Source organism: Balearica regulorum, chromosome Z, assembly GCF_011004875.1.
Source record: "Balearica regulorum gibbericeps isolate bBalReg1 chromosome Z, bBalReg1.pri, whole genome shotgun sequence".
In the NCBI taxonomy this organism is placed as follows: Eukaryota; Metazoa; Chordata; class Aves; order Gruiformes; family Gruidae; genus Balearica; species Balearica regulorum.
In genome coordinates this window covers 60493530-60512383 of record NC_046220.1, presented here as the reverse complement: position 1 = coordinate 60512383, position 18854 = coordinate 60493530, and the positions used below count along the sequence as shown (strand labels likewise).

Sequence of the window (18854 nt, the reverse complement as noted above, 5' to 3'; positions counted from 1 at the left end):
TGGTTCTTAACAAGACAGCATTTTACATGCAAGAATGAAAGATCAAACAGAACCATGAAAGACTCTCAAAGGCAGACAGGTATATGACTAGCAGCCTTAATTTAGTTGCTTTGAAGGTTATCTTTTATGAACATATTTTACCAAACTCCTAATTTTATTTGTCTCTAAGTTAAAAATTGTAGAGTTTTAAATAAGGAAACAAGAAACACCACTTCCCTTCCCCTCTTTTCCCCAGCAACGTACCTTGGTATCACAGAAGAACTTTTATTTTGTTTAAGACTACAGAAAGCTATTTTTTTCTGGCCAAAAGTAGCCTTATTCATCTGAATGTAATACAGAACTTGTATTAAAGTTCTAGTGACGTGTATTCAATAATAATATTTTAATGGGTTTGGTTAGAAAAAAAAGTAACTTTTCAGACAAGAGAACTTGTTTGGATTGCAGGTTTAAAATTGTTTTCCAGAACCACAGCCTTTAGTTTGCAAGACAAAAACATTGCTACCATGTAAACCATGACTTTTTCAGAAGACTGGAGAGCCAATCATAATTTAAAGCTACTGTAAGAAAGCCAGCAGACATTGGCTGTGGCTGCTTTGTTGCCATATTTCTTAGGAGTTGGACTACCTTAATACTTCTTGTATCTTGATACATTTCAATACACTTCTGTACACTACTGATTTGTTTCATTTCAGACCATTAGCTACAGAAGGTTGTTAAGCAACTGAACAATACCTATGTCCTCCCACAGATGCATATACTTAAGGGAAAGAATCTTTGAACCCTTAAGATATTGTTCCCCTCATGCGTACAGAGGATTATTTGCAAGTTAGCAGTCTCCAAAAGGGCAGATTCTCTGCTTTCCTGGTACCAGTTACCCCAGGTGCCTGGTGCAGGCAAGTTAAAGAAATCACTGTGCAAGACATGTAATTTGAGCAAAACTCTAATTGTGTGAAGATTCCCAGGACTGTTCCCTGACATGCAGGAATCCCGGAGCCTTATTTCTGCAGCATTTTGCTCTGCAGTCCTCATTAGTTTGAGCCTTTTGCCTAGGTATTACCTTATTCTTAAATTTAGTATTTCTTCAAAGGAATGCGTATAAACATTCAAAAGGCATGAAGTTACCAGTATTCAACTTTTTTTCCTCAGAGAATACAATACCGTGTTAAGTATTAACAGCCTTGCCTGCATGTGAGACAGTGGTATTATGTATAGTTACAACTGACACGTTAGACTTTCATGCACCATTGAGCATCGATTCTTCTCAGCCCAACAACATACGTCAGAAGGTGGTAACAGGCAATATTCCAAAAGATTAAACTACAAAGCCTGCCACTGTTTTCCAAAGCAAAAAATGCCCCCAATATAAGTGTAGTTAACCTCTCCTTTTCTCCCACAAAAGCTTCACTTCCCACTTGAGCTCCTGCCATAGCAGAACGTAACTTAATGCCAAATAAGTGTATCAGAATAGAAATGAAAGTGAGTACCCATCATCAGCCATGAGTTACCAGTAAGGTTACAGAAACAGCTCTCTGAAAGCTCCCAACCCCTCTTCCCCCCACCAAAAAAGAAAAACAGCACATTCACACTCCAATGGTATTACATAGGAAATTCTTAAATATATTTTTTATCATGATTCACTTTGATTTAGAAAAAAAGTTTTAAAGTAGTCTTATTAGATGAATTTGTAAGAATACACAACACATGTGGGTCAGTGTGAGTGCAAAAGCTTCTTTTTTTACAATGCACAGCTCCGACTGTCCTGGAATGTATTGATCACAAGCCTGGGATCCTTCAAGAAAGACAATTAGGACACAGATTTTTTTTTTTATTGTGCATTTATGAATGCTACTAAGGAACTGACATTGTAAATGACTGCCTTCCACTTTTCTACCACTTCAGAGGACATCCAGATTTAATTACTATGTTTCATCCAAGATGGAATAGCTGTATCTAAGCCATAGATTGATGCAGGCAAGTCTATCAATCCCTTTATAGAGATTCTTTTATAGGGTAGCCACTTCTCTTAGCCTGGGTATTTTAAAACAATAACAATAAATCCACACAACAGTGACTCGGGATTTCTCTCCCTGCTGCTTCTGTGTCAGCCTCATGAATAGAAAACACCTGAATAGAAGGACCTAAAAATCAGGGTCTCTCTCTCTTCCCCCCTCCCAGTTTCAGGGTGCTCCTGCCATTGCTAACAGCAGGAAAGCTTCATGAGGATTAGAAAATCTGAGCGCCCCGATATAGATGAATTTGTCCCCATACTGCTCTGCACAGCCATGATAGGGTCAGGACCATACAGGGATGCAGAAAAGGTTCTGCTCTAGCTGAAAGATTGCTTTAGGTCCCTAAGTTGCTCAGCTTCATTATTTATACAATACATGGAAGCAGACGGGACCCTCAGATTAAGAGTGTAATGAACCTGAGCATAGGAAGGATTAGTAAACCTTCTCATCAGATACAGAAAAAGTATGTCTGCAATCCTCCTTCCTGGACTTGGAGTTTTGAGTTCTGTTTTATAAGCTGAATCAGTACCTTGGATTTATATGCCAAAATTGCTCTGGGTACAAGTGACTGTCTCACTTTTCTCTTTCAAAACATAGCTAGAAGAGGCAGCAAGAATAATGACATGAATGCCTGGCCTTCACAAGTGTCCTACAGATCTGTCCTTGGCCTGAAGGAACTAATTCCACATCTTCCTAAATCCCAAAAGAATCTGACCACGTGGACATTGCATATTAGTGATACCATGACCATAACTCTGCTCATCTCCTGATTTAAGTGAAGATGTCATTGCTGATGATTTCTAATTTAAATAAATCTCTCATTATTTGATTGGCTGTCAGGAAGGACTGCTAACAGATCTGCAACCTAAATCAATTAGCACAGTGGCTTATGACAAACTTTTCTGGTAAAACATGTGGAGAGAAGCCTGGTTCCAAAGGGGTCAGTGAGAAAATCCCTGATTTCAGTGAGCAGAGGAACAGACACAGGGTTGGAAGAAAAAAAAAAAAAAAAAAAAAAAAAAAAATCATAAATAAGTAACCATTTAATTTAAGTAACCATTTAACCATAATAAGTAACCATTGGGGAGTAACAAAAGCTTAAAGACAGTGAAGAAATTTCTGTTTTAACATTTTACACTGTCCAATATTATTCCCAGTATCATTCTAATCTCCTAAGCAATCTCCACAGGAATCAGCTATTAAACAAAGAATTAAAGACAAAGTCAATGGTACTTTCTTAAATCATGTGTTTTTATGTAAATCAGTGATGATCAGTTACCTTACTATCATAGCAGTACCATTAAGCAAAATGTACTTACCACTTCATTAAAGTTCCACCCTTTTAAATCACCAATATAAAAATCTTTATCTGCCCCATATGCCTGCCAACTTACAGCCCCTGCCATTTATGAATCATCAATAATTAGTAACACAACCACTGTAAAAATAATGACTACTTAGTACAGCAAAATCTTGAACAATTCTTCATTGCTCCAGAGCAACAACAGCAACTAGAGCCAACCAAGCAGTGAAGCAAAGGCGTTGGTGAGTTCAGCCTTCTGGAAAGGCTCAGGATGGACGTGCCAGTTGCGAAGCATCGCACACGTGCCAAACTCCCTGCGGACACCCTTTTGCCCTGAAGGCTCCTTCCCCCTACCCGCTACATCTTCTTTCCTCTTCAACCTCTCCACCCACCAATACAGCTACTCTCCCGACCCTCTTTTAGGGAGCGCTGCTCTCTGCCACCGCTATTGTCAATTCTATTCTCCCCTCGCTGTGGCTTCCAGGTGCCTTGTGCCCCTGCTCTGCCAGCTGCTCGTACCCCGCACTTCCCCGGCTCCCACCAGAGGGCTGCCCACTCACACTGCTCCACAAGCTGCTCCCCTCACGCCCGCCCGTTCCCACCTTTCCCAGGAGTCCAGGGGAGCGCTGAACAGTGGGATAATCAAACTCTCAGATTAAAGTAAGGTCATGCTATTTTATTCATTGAAAATAATGATCAAACACGCATACATTTTAGAAGAAATGAGGCTTCATCGTTGTTGACTTAGCCACTGCAAACTCTGCAAGCATCCGTAGCAGAAGCCTGACCCATCAGATACATAGGAACTGCTAAAAAAATATGCATATGCATTTTGAAGAGCTAGCCTATTCACGATATGTGTGACATAAGCTTTGTGTAAGTCACAAATATTTTTTCACAAACAGCAAGTACGAGCTTTCTGTATGGTGTTTGGAACCAAGAAACCAGGACCACTACAGACCCTCAATGCATCAGTAACCTTTACACAGGCTTCCACTTGTGGTAACACCGTGGAAATAACTGGTTCTATGCCATCTACTGGTAAGACACAGCTCCACTGAGGACTTGCATCTATATCCCTCCACTCCAGACCTCTCTCCACTTTCAGCAACAGAAATCTCAGCTTTTCTCTATCCATGTGTCTAGCTGGCATTTCAGGTGAAATCCCCTTCCAAATCTGTGTCTCCCCCATTAACCTCTATCTGCAATCATCTCTCAGTCACTGTGAGTACTTCCACCAACCTTCTTCTGCTCATACCCACTACCTGTAAGTCATCATCCACTTGAGCTTCTCTTAAGTCCTCCCACCCTGGCTCTTTCTAAATCTTGCTAATTCTACATTATCTATAAAATGCGGCCTTTCCTCCATAACCACTTGCAGCCTTTTTATCCAGCTCTCTTATTTTGCTGCAAATTATTACAGTATCTTTGTCTTTAGCTGTGTGTTGTCATTGAGCCCAAGCCAGCTGCTAAGCCCCCCACAGCCACTCACTCCCCCCACCAGCGGGACAGAGGAGAGAATCAGAAGAGTGAAAGTGGGAAAACTCATGTGCTGAGATAAAGACAGTTTAATAGGTAAAGCAAAAGCTGTGTGCACAAGCAAAGCAAGACAAAGAATTCAATCACCACTTCCCATGGGCAGACGGGCATTCAGCCATCTCCAGAAAAGCAGGGCTCCGTCACGCCTAACGGCTGCTTGGGCCATCGCTCCGAATGTCCTCTCCTTTCTCTCCTCTTCCCCCAGCCCCTTATATGCAGAGCATGATATCATATGTTATGGAATATCCCTTTGGTCAGTTTGGGTCAACTGTCCTTGCTGTGTACCCTCCCAGTGTCTTGTGCACCCCCAGCCTGCTCGCTGGTGGGGTGATGTGAGAGGCAGAAAAGGCCTTGACTCTGTGTAAGCACTGCTCAACAATAACAAAAACGTCTCTATATAACAAAAACATCTCTATATTATCAATGCTGTTTTCAGCACAAATCCAAAACACAGCCCCGTGCTAGCTGCTATGAAGAAAATTAACTCTATCTCAGCTGAAACCAGGATACTGTGACATAGGAAATCTTGCCAAGCTTACATTCAACTTGTAGAAGGATATAGAAGGCAGACAAAATCTTCTCTGCAGATAAAAACAGCAGAAAAAACAAAATAAAGGGTCTGCAAACAAACCTGTCTTCTCCCTGAAGACCTTTCCCTTCTCTCTGAAGACCTTTCCCAGCCTGTTTCATCCCTATGTGAACTGTCACTGCTCCCTTTGCCTGGGATATCAGGCTCTGCAGCCTGGCTGTTGAGTTTTCAAGTTTCCAGGTTTTCATAATCGCCACGTTTTTGCAATACTGACAAACAACAACAAAAAGTAACCCCAAAAGCCATTCCCCCAAGTGTTTGGATGATTTGTAGATATGATGGTGTCACTCTTACAATACTGTCTCACTCTCATTTGTGCCCTTGTTAACACTCCATCAACAGTTACAGGCTATTCTGTTGAAGGCAATTCTAGTTTGTGTTTTACAGTCCTTCAACGGTGGTGTCTTGGTTTTTTAAACAATACTCAGGGATGTCGCATTTTTTTGCTTTGTTGTAAAACAAATACATCCAGGGTCAGCACATGCAAAAAACGCTAGCACTTGCAATATTTTTATCATTTTGTAGGTTTATTCTTTCAAATGGTATCTGCGTATTTGGATTCTTGATTCATTCTATGTTTTTTCTGCCCAAGGAAACGTTAATGGAATTTCTACCTTAAATAAAAGCAAAAAAAATGATGAAATCAACATCCACACATATTTTGCATAAAGCATCAGAGTGCAGATTTTTTTTAAAGATAGGATGGAAAGTGCAACCAATTTTTTTTTTTTTAAATATTGATATATTAAAAGTACAGCCCTGAATTTTTTATTAGCCTTGCAAAAAAAGTGATATTTTCTCATGTTTTCAGGAATCAGTCCAGCTCTTATTACTGTAGAAAATACAATCAGAACCAACCTCTCCTTAAAAGAATTTGGAGTGGCTGAAAATGATCTCCTCTCTTCTCCATAATTATACTACTCCAGACAGAGGCAAGTGGGCTCTGACTGTTTGGAATTTAGGTCTTTTTGTTTTGCAAAACTTTCACTTAAATTTCAGAACGCTTTCTGGTTTTAAGAAAGTTTTATTTATAATGTGGCACCTCAAAGAAGTTAATGCTATAAAAAACCCAAATCAAAACCATTTTCCCAACATACTCCATAAAGAAGAGTATTAAACAGTTTCACTACAAAACTCTAAAATAAGCACAGGGGTTTTTTCTTAATATATTAATTTAGCACTCATGTAAGAGGTCTGTAATATATTTGCATCTTAATGTTAACTCATGCAGTGTAGCATTTCCCCAATCTAATGGTTTAATCACTTAAACCCAAAATGTCAGTAAAATTTTACTGCGTAGTTTTGAGTGTACTCTTCCCATATGCATAAGCAAAATTCATGATCCATAACGGATTCTCCTCTTCCAGATACTATATGTGATTTTGTTGACAAGCAACAAACCTCAAAATTCCCTTGGGGGAGAAAGAAAAATCTTTTACTTACATAGCTATCACACACACAACTGCTCAGTTGTCCTCAGCTCAGGACAGCACGCAGAGGAAAGTAGCATGAAAACATTACATACACAGGCAATAAACTGGACTCAAATCCACAAAGACGTGTAGGTTTGGCAAGCTCTGCTGTACTTCCATGCACCTAGCTCAAGGGCAGAGTTCACAAACCTGCAACTGGTTCTTCTGCTTCCCAACAGCAAGCAAAATTGGGATGAGGCCCTCTCAATGCCTCCAGTTAAAGCTATGTCACTGCACACAAGGAAATTGAAAATTTGTGAGGGAGAAAGTTGAGGGGAAGAAGAGCCTTCCCTTCAATGACCACCACCACCTCTGGGGGATGAAGCCAGGCTCCTGTTGCATACTCTCTCCCTTACCCGTGACACTTGCATTCCTTTTTGCAGTGACCTGTGCCTGAAAAAGAGACTTAAACACTGCCTAACTTCCTTTCCCACCTTCCTCTTCCCAACAACCTTGCCTTCACCTGGTGGGGGAACACTCACTTTGGAAAGAAGCATTTGCAACCAAGCTTGGTTGGGCATAGGCTATCATATACCAGATGCACCAGCCTACTGTTGTCCCTGCATTTCCCCCATGCTCTGAGAATACCAGCCTGACTGGGTCCTTCAGAGGGCTTGCCATAGAAATGTCTCCGGCTGTGAACTCATTGTTCAGTGTGAGGTATGTGCCAAGACTGCATATCTTAGTAGAGCTAAGATTGGTAGCAGTTCTGGAGATAAGCAGAAGTCCTCATAAAAACTTCAAAGGATCAAATGGCTAAAGTTGAATTTCTGTGAATTACACAGTTGGTAACATATCGGATTAAGCTGGTTTTTGAGTTGGTTCTCAGTCTGCTCCTACAACTGGTTCTGCACAAAGCTGCAAAGATCTGTCTGATCAGAGTCAGCTTTGGGAACAGATGTGAAGATTTCTATCTTTCTTCCTTCATCCTCATTCCACTGTACATGGTTTCCCAGCTTGTGTTTCAAATAAGAAATTAGAAAAGTAAGTATTTGAAAACACAAATTTGTTTCTTCTCTAAGTCTCAATCCTTTTTCTCCCTGCAACATAATTCATCTATTGTTAAGCAATTATGGACAGTAATGGTAGTTTAATCTTGCCATTTCAATCTAAAGTCAGTGGTAAGGTAAGAAAAGCAAACCAACTGGGGTGCAGGTAAGCCTCTGAAACACATGGGGAAGAGAGAAGGGAACAAAGGGCAGCTAACACAAACAGACCACAGAAAATTGTATCATCCTTAAGAGAAAAAGAATTGAGAAACACAAAATGTACCTGCGCAAAGTTGCTAGCAATTTTAGGCAATGTCTTGAACAGGCAAACTGACACTTGTAAAATAATTCTGTGAGCTCTAATATAACAAGAGTGTGCCTCATATAAAATGATAACTGAAGCAAGACTATTATATTAGGACTTTTTGCATTCTGTTCACATTTTGATAGCAGCTTCCTTATAATACACTATCATAACAGAAAGTAGAACAATCAAGTAGAAAAGACGGTGGTGTGGCCATTATTTTGTTAAATTTGTCATTCAAACTACCCCTGTCAGTCGGTCCTCAATTCTGCTCACAGCAGCAGCTGCTTTGAGACCCGTCAAGGGAAAATAGGCTATAAAACCCCCATAATCCATGAAGAGCAGTCCACATCCCTTTTATTCCTATTACTTGCAGATTAAGGCTTCTAACAGAATCTGGAAGCAATCCTGCAGGTTTGTACATACAATTTCTCCCCACGTGCATTTTTCTTACATGGATTCAAGGCTCATTATCTTCACATTGGTTCCACTGAGACCAGTACCACCATTCTGGTTCTTGATATTAGCACCAAATAGATTTGGTGTCCAAGTTACAGTTGGTTGAACACAGTTGATTAGGACATCCCTTAATAAAAACCCACAAATCTCTGGGGAGATTTCTAAACACATTCCCATGTCCTTTTTAGAAGCTCTGTGAGGAACAACCAAAAATCAGTCAGACCAACCAATCTTGGCCCATCATCCTGTCTCCAGAAGTGGCCAAAAGCAGATGACAAACCGAAAAATGCAAAATCAGAGCAAGCACAGAGTGACACTGTCCCTTATACCACCTAAGCTCGATGCTGATAGGTCATCTCAGCTTATGCTTTCCTTACACAAAAAGCCATGCTAACTCTTCTCCAGCACATCATATTATCCAATTATCTTCCACATCTACTTGTGCAACGTTTTCTCTCTAGACACAGTTCTTGACCTGTATGGAAACAGAATGTGGTTCTTAAATGATCTTTGGTACCCTCTAAGGAAGACTAATGTGTCATTATCCAATATTCACTCCTCTGGCATTGCAATCAGTTTAAAGAACAGGTGACACACCTTAATTTGTAGTTCACCAATTTCAGATGTATGTTCCTTGTGAACTCCTTGGTCAATATGCCAACTAGGTCTTGGCAATCTTTCCTTCTTCTTCACCTCCTCCCTACAGCAGAGCAATAAACAGCCGACATTCCGAGATCTACTACCCACATGTCCCTTGTTCAAGAGCAGAGTGCCCAGAGAGGTGGCTCAGATAACTTGTCAGTTATTCACATTGCTTGAGAAGGGCATAGTCTCCAAAGATGCAGTTATCATTATGAGTGTACTTACTGTCAGTGAAGTTTTTATGCCAATGACATTAAATAAAAATAACAAAAATGTTATGGATTAATTTTAATGGGTAAAATATACACCAGGAAGATATCAAATTACAGAATTCTGCATCACAGTCTGATACCATCCACTTTTCTTTCAAGAAATTCTATCTTCGACACATCCTGTCTTTCTCACTGTAAATTCAGTATTGATTTTAAGGAAAAAATCGTATTCCTCAATGGGTTTTCTGGTTAAAGTTTTACACAGAAGTCTACAGAAACAAGAAAAATACAGCACAATTGTCTTATTTCCTACCTTTTGATGAGAAAGCTAAGAATTTCTTCCTCTTTACATTAAGCTGCTCTTAGTTATTGCAGGTTCCTTATTCTTGTGTTTATGTAGGAATTTGGAGGTTTGCTTAGAATTGGCTGGATTTCTGTACCATAGGAATACAAAATTTGAGAAATCAAATTGGCTATGACAAGGTACCTTTTCAACATAACTGCTTCTTATCCACAGATGCTGTTAATTTCTTAAAAAAGGAAAAACCCCTCCAAACATCGAAAAAACCAAAAAACACCCTGCAGCATTTTTTCCTAATTAGGGGGTTAAGTCATAGCAAAAATCTAATGCATCAATTTCCAGTAGTATTGTGACTAGGTACTCCTGCTCACAAAGCAACAGGACACATAGATTAAGAACATACATTTCTCCACTATCTACAGCGCCTCAGGGTCTACAGCAGTAGGAAACTTCTTCCCCTTCCCGCAGGTACTCAGAACCTGAATAGGAAGAAGGGGCCTGACTAACGTCTACAGATGCTCAGTGAAACACCAATGAGTAAAGAATCATAAAACTGTTGACCTGAAGGGATCTTTGAAGGTCATCTAGTCCCTCCAAGTGATGCTATCGCAAAGCTACTTCAGGTCAACTATGCCTTTACCTATCTTTTTAGCATGGTAGCTGCTCAGGCAATCAGCTCCCAGCCTGTGCTGACAGGAAGGAATTAAAATCCATAGACTGGCCAAGTGCTTTAACTTCTGAACTACTGTGTAAGAGAAATAGCTGCTATCATAATATAGCCCTTTTTTATTTCACTCTTTTCCCCTACCTGTAATATTGAGCAAATTCAGACCAAACTGGCACATGTTTGTTGGATTTGGGTTTTTTGTTGTTGTTGATGGTTTGGTTGTTTTTTTTTAAAAAAAAACCATACAAACAAATTTCACTTTGAAATACTTTTAAAAGTGAACTTGAACAGACTCTATGGACTTCTCCAGAGATACGAAACTTCAGTAACTCTCAGTATAACTATTGTGGCAAGATCAAAAGTGATGGCTTCTTTAAGAAAAATGCACTTCCACATTTTAATCCAGCAGCACACAGATAATAAAGAGACAGACTCATGTCACAAACAGCAACATTTGTAGACTTGTGTAAGAAGACCACTTACAGAATGCAGCCCCCAATGAGATTTGGTTTATTTTGAATATCGACTTTGTCAGAAGAAGTTTCTCTGAAAGTGTATTTATTTTGTTAGCACACACGTTTCACTTCACTAAATATGCATGGCAGGTAAGTTAACATCCTTGCAATGTGAACAGACATGGGGAAAACAAACTTTTCCAAACATCTGTCAAAGTAAGCAGAATGTGCCCAAGAGTTGTGGATCTCAGCATGATGAGACCTCTTTCTGTAGATCCCTTTGTCATTACTGTCTGTTCTCAACTTTGTAAGAGCATGAGTCACACACACTACTGGAGAATCCAGGCCAATCTCCTCATAACCATCTTAGGGAAAAAGAGAGCAACGAAGCTTGAACTGTTTCAGAAGCACATGCACTGGTGTTCAGGAGGGACTAAAATCCAAAACTATAGATACAGAAAGATTTAAAAATTAATCTTATTTTCATCTTTGTATGTTCAGCTAGTCAAAAAAGCAACCTATGTGAGGGTAGGAACAAATTGCCAAACAAAATAACATTGTGCTGCCATGTAAATTTATGATGAATCCACACTTCCAATGCTGTATGTCATCTTTTGTTTTCCTTGAGATAAGTTAATCAAAAGTAGAAAAATTAAAGAGAAAGCAACAAGAATAATCATAAATATTCCAAGACATCTCTGGAGAAATAAAAAGACTAGGCTGCTTCTGCCAGGAATAGAGGTAACTAAAGAACAGAATAGGCATATATGAAATCATGAATGGTGTTGAGCTGAATGAAGAAAGACTCATCAATAGTTTTCACAATACAAGAAATATGAACCTTTCACTTAAATTATCAGGCCACCAGAGGGGGCATTATTCAAATAACAGTTGAATAAAATTTACCAAATGCAGGCACCTGTGTTGCTCTGAAACATCAGTAGGAACAACCTCAGCTCAGAATACCCTTAGTTATAGGTTAAGAGAGGCCCAGGGAGAGATCCTTCTCCATCTGCCCTCTTTTCTGTCTGTTGCATAAGGCGCTCTGCTCTTGGCCAAGACAAGATAATGGGCGGGCAGGCCTATGGCTCAATACAGTAGATCAATTCTTGGGCATGGCTATTAAAATTGATACAAAAAGATATGAAGTGAGTTTCAGTGCTGGAAGATTCAGGTAACATCATCATATAAGTATGAATGGAAACAGCTAGAACATTAACTTGCAGCAAGCTGCTAGCTAAATAATCCTGATCTTCTTTCATCAGCTCTTGGTCTAGGTAAACACTCACAACTTACGAATCATACTGTTAGTCTGCAATCAAACAATCATTTTAAAATGTAAAACTAACTTTGTCTTCCCCACACTGACTAAGAAAAAGCATCTGGAGGTTGCCTGCATACACCTGAGGGGCTGCTCAGCATTTGCTCTAGAAGACTGTTCAGTTCCCTCCACCTCACACAGAAGGTGCTGCCAAAACAAATTTCAAGTCCCACTTCTGTGCTGGGTTGTGGGGGCATACTTCCAGGGCTCTGCGACATCAGTAAGAGTTTTCTGGAACACAGTTATCAAATTTGAAATTCCTCCTGGAAATTAGCAAAGGAAGATATTTTAATATGTGAATATTCAGGAGCTTTCCAGAAGTCTACTTCTACTAGAAAAGGGAAGCCTGTCTCCTTTCTCCTCATTCAATGTGTTGCTAGCTTTGGCTGCTGCTTGTTGGTGGACTATTTTGGTTCAGGAAGATTTTGACAAGAAACAGTGTGTTCTCAGATAATTTAACACTGCTGTTACAGTGGTAGATAACCTACCTCATTTCTTACTGAAGGAGAAAATTTTAGTTGTCTTGACTTCCACTGTTAATCTAACATAAACTATACAGTGTTTTACTGAAATTGAACAAACCAAGATTGAGCTGAATTTATAGGTTCTCTCTTGCCTTCAAAACCACTAAGATTATGCCTGTCAATAGTCTGAGAGCAGTCAGAAGCAGCACTTCAAATACTGATTTTGAGGTGCACACATAGGTATTATGGACTCTACTCCAAAGGTTAAAAGGAACACAACTTTTTGAACGAAGGTATGTACTATGGTTTTAGTTATGTAGGTAAGACTAGCTGTCGGTATCAACCTTAAGCTGGAGTGGTTAGCAGGATTCTTCTTCAGACATTCATGATGGATGCCAGAGCTTTGGCTTACTATCACCTCCTCTTTTTTTTTTTATCCCAAGTGGGCATAGTGGAAAGAATTTCTTTCTGGTTCAACAAGATTTGTTTATATCTTCCTTTGCCAGCTACTCCAAGGCACCTATATATTATCTCAGCCTAAACCCAATGTTATACTCCTCTTGCTGGATCACAGAGAAAAAAAAACCCACCAACTAAAAACCACCCCAAACCCTCAACAGAGCAGAACAAAGATGTTCTGATGAGCACCAGTTACTTATTGAAATTTTGTGAATTATCTTTTACTTACAAAAAACTCAGCTGTGAACTTTGGTCTACATTTTACAAAAACACCAAAATAAGCTCTAGTAAAGAATAGTGTATTCCTCACTTTCTTTGAAGACATAATATTCTCTCTCCCTCACTCCCTCACACTGCCAGACAGTGTTTGCTTTGCAAGTCTCCTATCTTGATTGTTTGAGTCTGGGTACAGGCACCAGAAGCCAACTAGTTTGGCCTTTTAATTAAAATTTTAGGATCCACAATATATATCTTAGAATTATACCTAGAAACTCTATTAAAAAAAAACCCCAAACCCCAACAACTCCACATTGCAAATACACAGTACAACCATCAATGAAATAAAAATGAAATCTTCCCAAGTTTTCAGGATAAGATATATATGTGCACTTTTTAGATTACAATCTAACATTGACTCTAAAATCTAAAAATAGCATTTAAATATGTTAAAATTAACTATTTTGTTGTTGATCCTTTTATCAGAAGCCACAAATAGAAAAATTATTCCCAAAGCAGGCCCTACCATCTCAAGTATCAAGAGTGATGCCGTCTCCAATAACAAAGCCTCCAGCTCAACACCACCTGATATTGTGCAGCTACAAATTATCAACATGAAAGTTTGTGCCATGTCTCACACTAAAAATTGTGCTGACAACAAAAATCAAAGCCAAATTCATTTCAAAATAAACAACTCTGAGGCTCTCATGCTGAGTAATTCATGATCACATTTCATTCAGTTTAAACTTCTATTTTAATTTTGACAAAGCCACTACAGATAATCCAGGGAGCAGCAGTAGTGTGTGAATCTAAGATTCCAATACTGACATCTGGATATCACCTCTGGGATGCGCACAGTTCCTTGCCCACTGGTGAGTCATCTGAGCCACATGGATGTTACCCAAACCCAGCATTTTCACCCTCTGTATTTTGTCATTCAAGACTAAAGTGTTTATGAAGCTTGTCTCATCTATTTAGATTATAAAGCTCAGAGGCAAAGATCACCTCTCACTTTTATAATACCTTGTATAACAGGGCATATGGGCTGACTGATCCTATAAGCCCTACCCAAACATAAGAAGAGTAGAAGTAGTATTTATACAAGGTGAGTATAGCAGCACACATGAAGTGGTCAGAGGAAGGGGAAGCTCTAACCCAGAGGAACAGAGTAGCAGTGTTAGATGTACCTGAAGTATCCATACCTCACAAGAGTAAGAATTACCCTGATAAACCTGGAAAATTAATTAACAGGTCTTAATGAGTGCCGTCATGTTAATTTCACTGCCCTTACTCTAGTCATGTAAATGCTGGTAGCATCAGCATCTTATGTTGGGGTTTAACTTTTGCATAGACCTGCAATCCAAATAAGCTCTGCAAAAGTACGGAGAGAAGTCATTGCATAGTTCTGCTGGCCTGCATGGGAGCAAATTATTACTTATGCAATAAGCAATAATAATTTTGGTATTACTCATCACTATTTCCTCAGTGTGGGGAGAAATCATTAAAAGCTTACTGGAAAAGGACTTTTTTGGGACATTTTATTCTAGTCTTAACTCCATCAAATTTAAGTGCCACTGTCCGGACCCAGCATTACAACAGTCATGCCAGTGTTCTACAAAGAGTTCGTACTGCTATTCCAGTTTTTATGTACTAACATCTATTTGAACAGAATATAGTCATTTTAGTCCACCATTAGGATCGTCTATCATTAGGATGCATTATGCAACTCACTACCTACACAACACTGAGAAGATAAAAAACCCTACACTATTATATTCTCCACAGATAGTGAAACACAATTCTCTTGCAAATGTCTTGACAACTGATCTTCTCCCATGGCTTCTGCATGTGCACAGTATGAACTTGCACACTCAAGAATCAAAAGCAGAACTTCTGGCTGCTGCATGCAGTGTTAACTGCCACGGTTTCTCTCCCCAAAGAATAGTCACAACTCTCTATTTTCAACACATCTTACATCGCGGAAGTTAAATTCTGTGCACCACAGCCTGAATTTGGCAATCTGTTTATTTTATGAGCAGTATCACTGGAGACAAAAAGGGCTACTCATAGAGTTAAAGGCAGCATGGCCCAAATGCTCAGCATTTTGCACAATTAAGCAACTATTAAGCAACAGGAACTATATACATAAGATGAACTGTAGGAGAATATTAATCTTCTCTCCAAGAGATCACACATACAGTTCAAAACCTGACACTTTCCAACCACCTTTATCTAGAAATCCTGTCTCTGAAAGTCATAAAATGTTTTACTTCCAATTCACTGACAAAATTTTCACCAACAGAGCTTTTATAAGGCACAATTTCTTAATTTTAGTGGATTAGACTCAGTATCACATACAGCTCCACTGAAGAACTGCTTATGCATAAGTTATTCACAATCTAACACCACAGTCTATGAGATCACAACAGAAAAATATATTGCCAGATATATCTCTCTCATATATCTATTTTACAACTGTCTTTGGATGGGCTCTGCAGAGAAATATGTCATGTTTCCTCTTAATATTGTACTTGTTCACAAGTGCATATCACAATATAGAAAACAGTAACTTCTACAAATTACTTGCTGAGTCACATTCAGTTTTCAAAGAAGTTGAGAAATATTTGATTGACATGAGCTGGGGGAAATGAGCTGCCAAGAGAGCAGGGGAAGCAATCTGGGCAATCATAAGCCCATCATATTGGCACTCGTGCTAAAAATCTGTGCCAGAGTTGTATGGAAGAGTAACGACATTGAGTTATATTGAACAGAAGATGCAATTCAGTATTATTTTACCAAACTTACTGGGTCACCCTAATATGAGAGCTGATAAAGATATATAAAATAATAAAGGTGATTTTCTAGAGAAAGGAAACTTGATAAACTTGTGCTGTTCAAGATGGCTGAAAGGCATTTGTTGGGATGCCACAGGCAACACAATTTAAAAAGCTGCAGAAAATATGGTGAATAAAAGAACTGCAAGGTACATAGGGTAGCAGAGAACCTTGGGGGCAGGAGTCATTGAAACAGGCTGTGATTCAAACAATATGAAGTGCCACACTTATGTATGTTGCTATATTTTAGAAGCTTGTTAGCTGAATAGAGATGACAGCTTATGATTCTTGTCAGTAAAGTCAGAGAGGACCAGAAGTAAACTTTCTCAAGGCTTTCATGAAATTAAAGTGGTTACAGAAGGTGGTTGCCTACAATTGCAAGGGACAGCTCTCTAACCCAAGAGTCCTTTCCAGAAATTGCATTTTACTTCACATAACAAGTTACCGTTAGGATTTAAATGCTTCTCCAAAAGTAAATGAGAGACGTCAGGCTGGGAGGCCTCCTAACAAAATACATTTGTAATGAAATGTCTGTAATTGTTATGGTCATTGAACATAAAAAGTCCATTTCTAGGCACAGATAAAACAGTCTGACTAGCTCACTGGTCCCATCTGCAGAATCATAGAATCATTAAAGTTGGAAGAGACCTCTAAGATCATCAAGTCCAACCATCAACACCACACCAGCATGCCTATTAAAACCTTGTGATGAAATGATAACGCAGTACGGATAGCCAGATCCTCCACATTAACTAACACAAGAGCATCACTGATTATTTCAGTTATGGTGCTGCAAATATATGAATACCCCTCCTTTCAGAATTCAGGCCCCAAGTCTTCAGATCCACTTAACATTATTGGAACAAGAAATTTTCACACATGCAGCTTTTCTTGGGAAATACCGTTTTTCCTTTTTAGACCTTTGCAGTGACACAGAGCTAACCAACTGTTCTATATTTAGCTGCCCAGACATAGGTTATAACCACCCCAAGGCTGTTTTAAACTTCTTCTGAGTGCAGTGACCCTGTGGAAATGTAAAGTCAAACCAGTGCTCTGGTTTTTCCAGACAAGCTAGGTGGTTCTACTCGTGCACTTAAATATTTTGCTAAGTAAGTCAGGCTTCAATGGAGGCCAGGATTGCAAACACTTAACAACAGGTACACTGGGTCAGATCAAGCCACCAAACTAACATCATGTCCCTGAGACTGGTCAACACTGGATAATGCATACAAGACCAGGGCAAGCACGGGTGATGCCTCCTATATCCGTTCCCCACCACAGGCCTTAGAGATTTCCAAAATACACAGAAGTAATTTTTGATTTATTAATCCTCCAAAGATCTCTCTTTCACTTATTTTTTTGGTGTCCTGGTGAACTCATGTTACGGGCTTCATGGAACACTACCTCAGTTTTGTATATATAGCTGTAAAGCAAGGCACAGTCTGACGCATTCTGTAATTTGCAGTCATCATGTTTTTCACAGAAACTGCTGTATATCAGGTACAGATTACTCAGAAAACTTTCATTAAACATAAAGCAAAGCCATTTTTAAGTCCTCAAGGTAGACAAAGCCATATTTTCAAAGCTAGTGTGAATCAACATATCCCTGACTTTACAGTAGGTCTGAGACAACAGCTCTGGTAGCCTTTAAGACAATTTAAGAGTTGGCATGGTGAACTTATCTTGCAGAGACATCCATTCTGAAATGGGAGTTTGCCTGGTGTACTCTAAAAGAAAAGTGGCCTTGATAAACCACTTATGTGTGTCTTGTCCAGTGATTTTTTTTTTCCCCCTATAGAAACTGAGAATGCTGCTTCTCAGATCCAGATTAGGACAGTTTGATTTTAGGGAGACCTCAGGAAAGAAGCCCCCCAAAAAGTTAGCAGTAAGATGAGAAAGAAATGAGAAGTCATTTTTGCTAGTGATGAGAACCGTACACAGTTTATAGAAGCATGCATTGTTGGCCCATTTCAGCATCAATTTTTAAAAAAGTTGTGCAATGAACACATACAAAATACTGAAACAATCCATTCCCCCATAAAATTCTGAGTGCTGAGTTATGCTTAATATTTGGTGTTTTAGAAGTTTCTAGTGTTTTAATTCCTCTCACACCTTCCAGTAGAGAGGTACATACATTTGCTGATACAATTCCTCCCTTAACAGTTCTAATGAAAGACATTTGCATTAACTAGTATTTTTATATTTCATTTTATGAAAACAGCCCAAACAAATATCATTTTCCATTAAAAATATAAATTAAAAAAAGTCATTCCCTAATCTGGTATTTTAATTTCAATCATGATGTATGCAGAAATATTTTTAAATGATTCAGTCACTCTTACCACATTTAAAATATGATCTCCTCCAAACACTTACCATGAGCCAGCTAAGGAACATACCTTGGGAAGTTTTCAGAGGATAACTAAAAGCAACTCTACATACAGTTGCCATTTTTCTCCAGAGTGGGATCTTTATCTCTGGATTGGGAACTATCCTTCCAGCCAAGCAGAAGTCAGCTAGGAGCTTGGTCCCACTTGGCGACACTGAGACAACCTCTGTGGTGGTGTGGGTATCCTCATCACAAAGCAGGAGCTCTCTCTGCAGACAGCCAACTCGTGG

General features: G+C 39.2%; 1 protein-coding gene across 1 annotated transcript in view; it reads right to left on the bottom strand.

Annotated features, from left to right (window-relative positions):
* Positions 1-18854, bottom strand: part of PDE8B (phosphodiesterase 8B) — an 81085-nt gene that overhangs the window by 47343 nt on the left and 14888 nt on the right. The window lies entirely within an intron of this gene.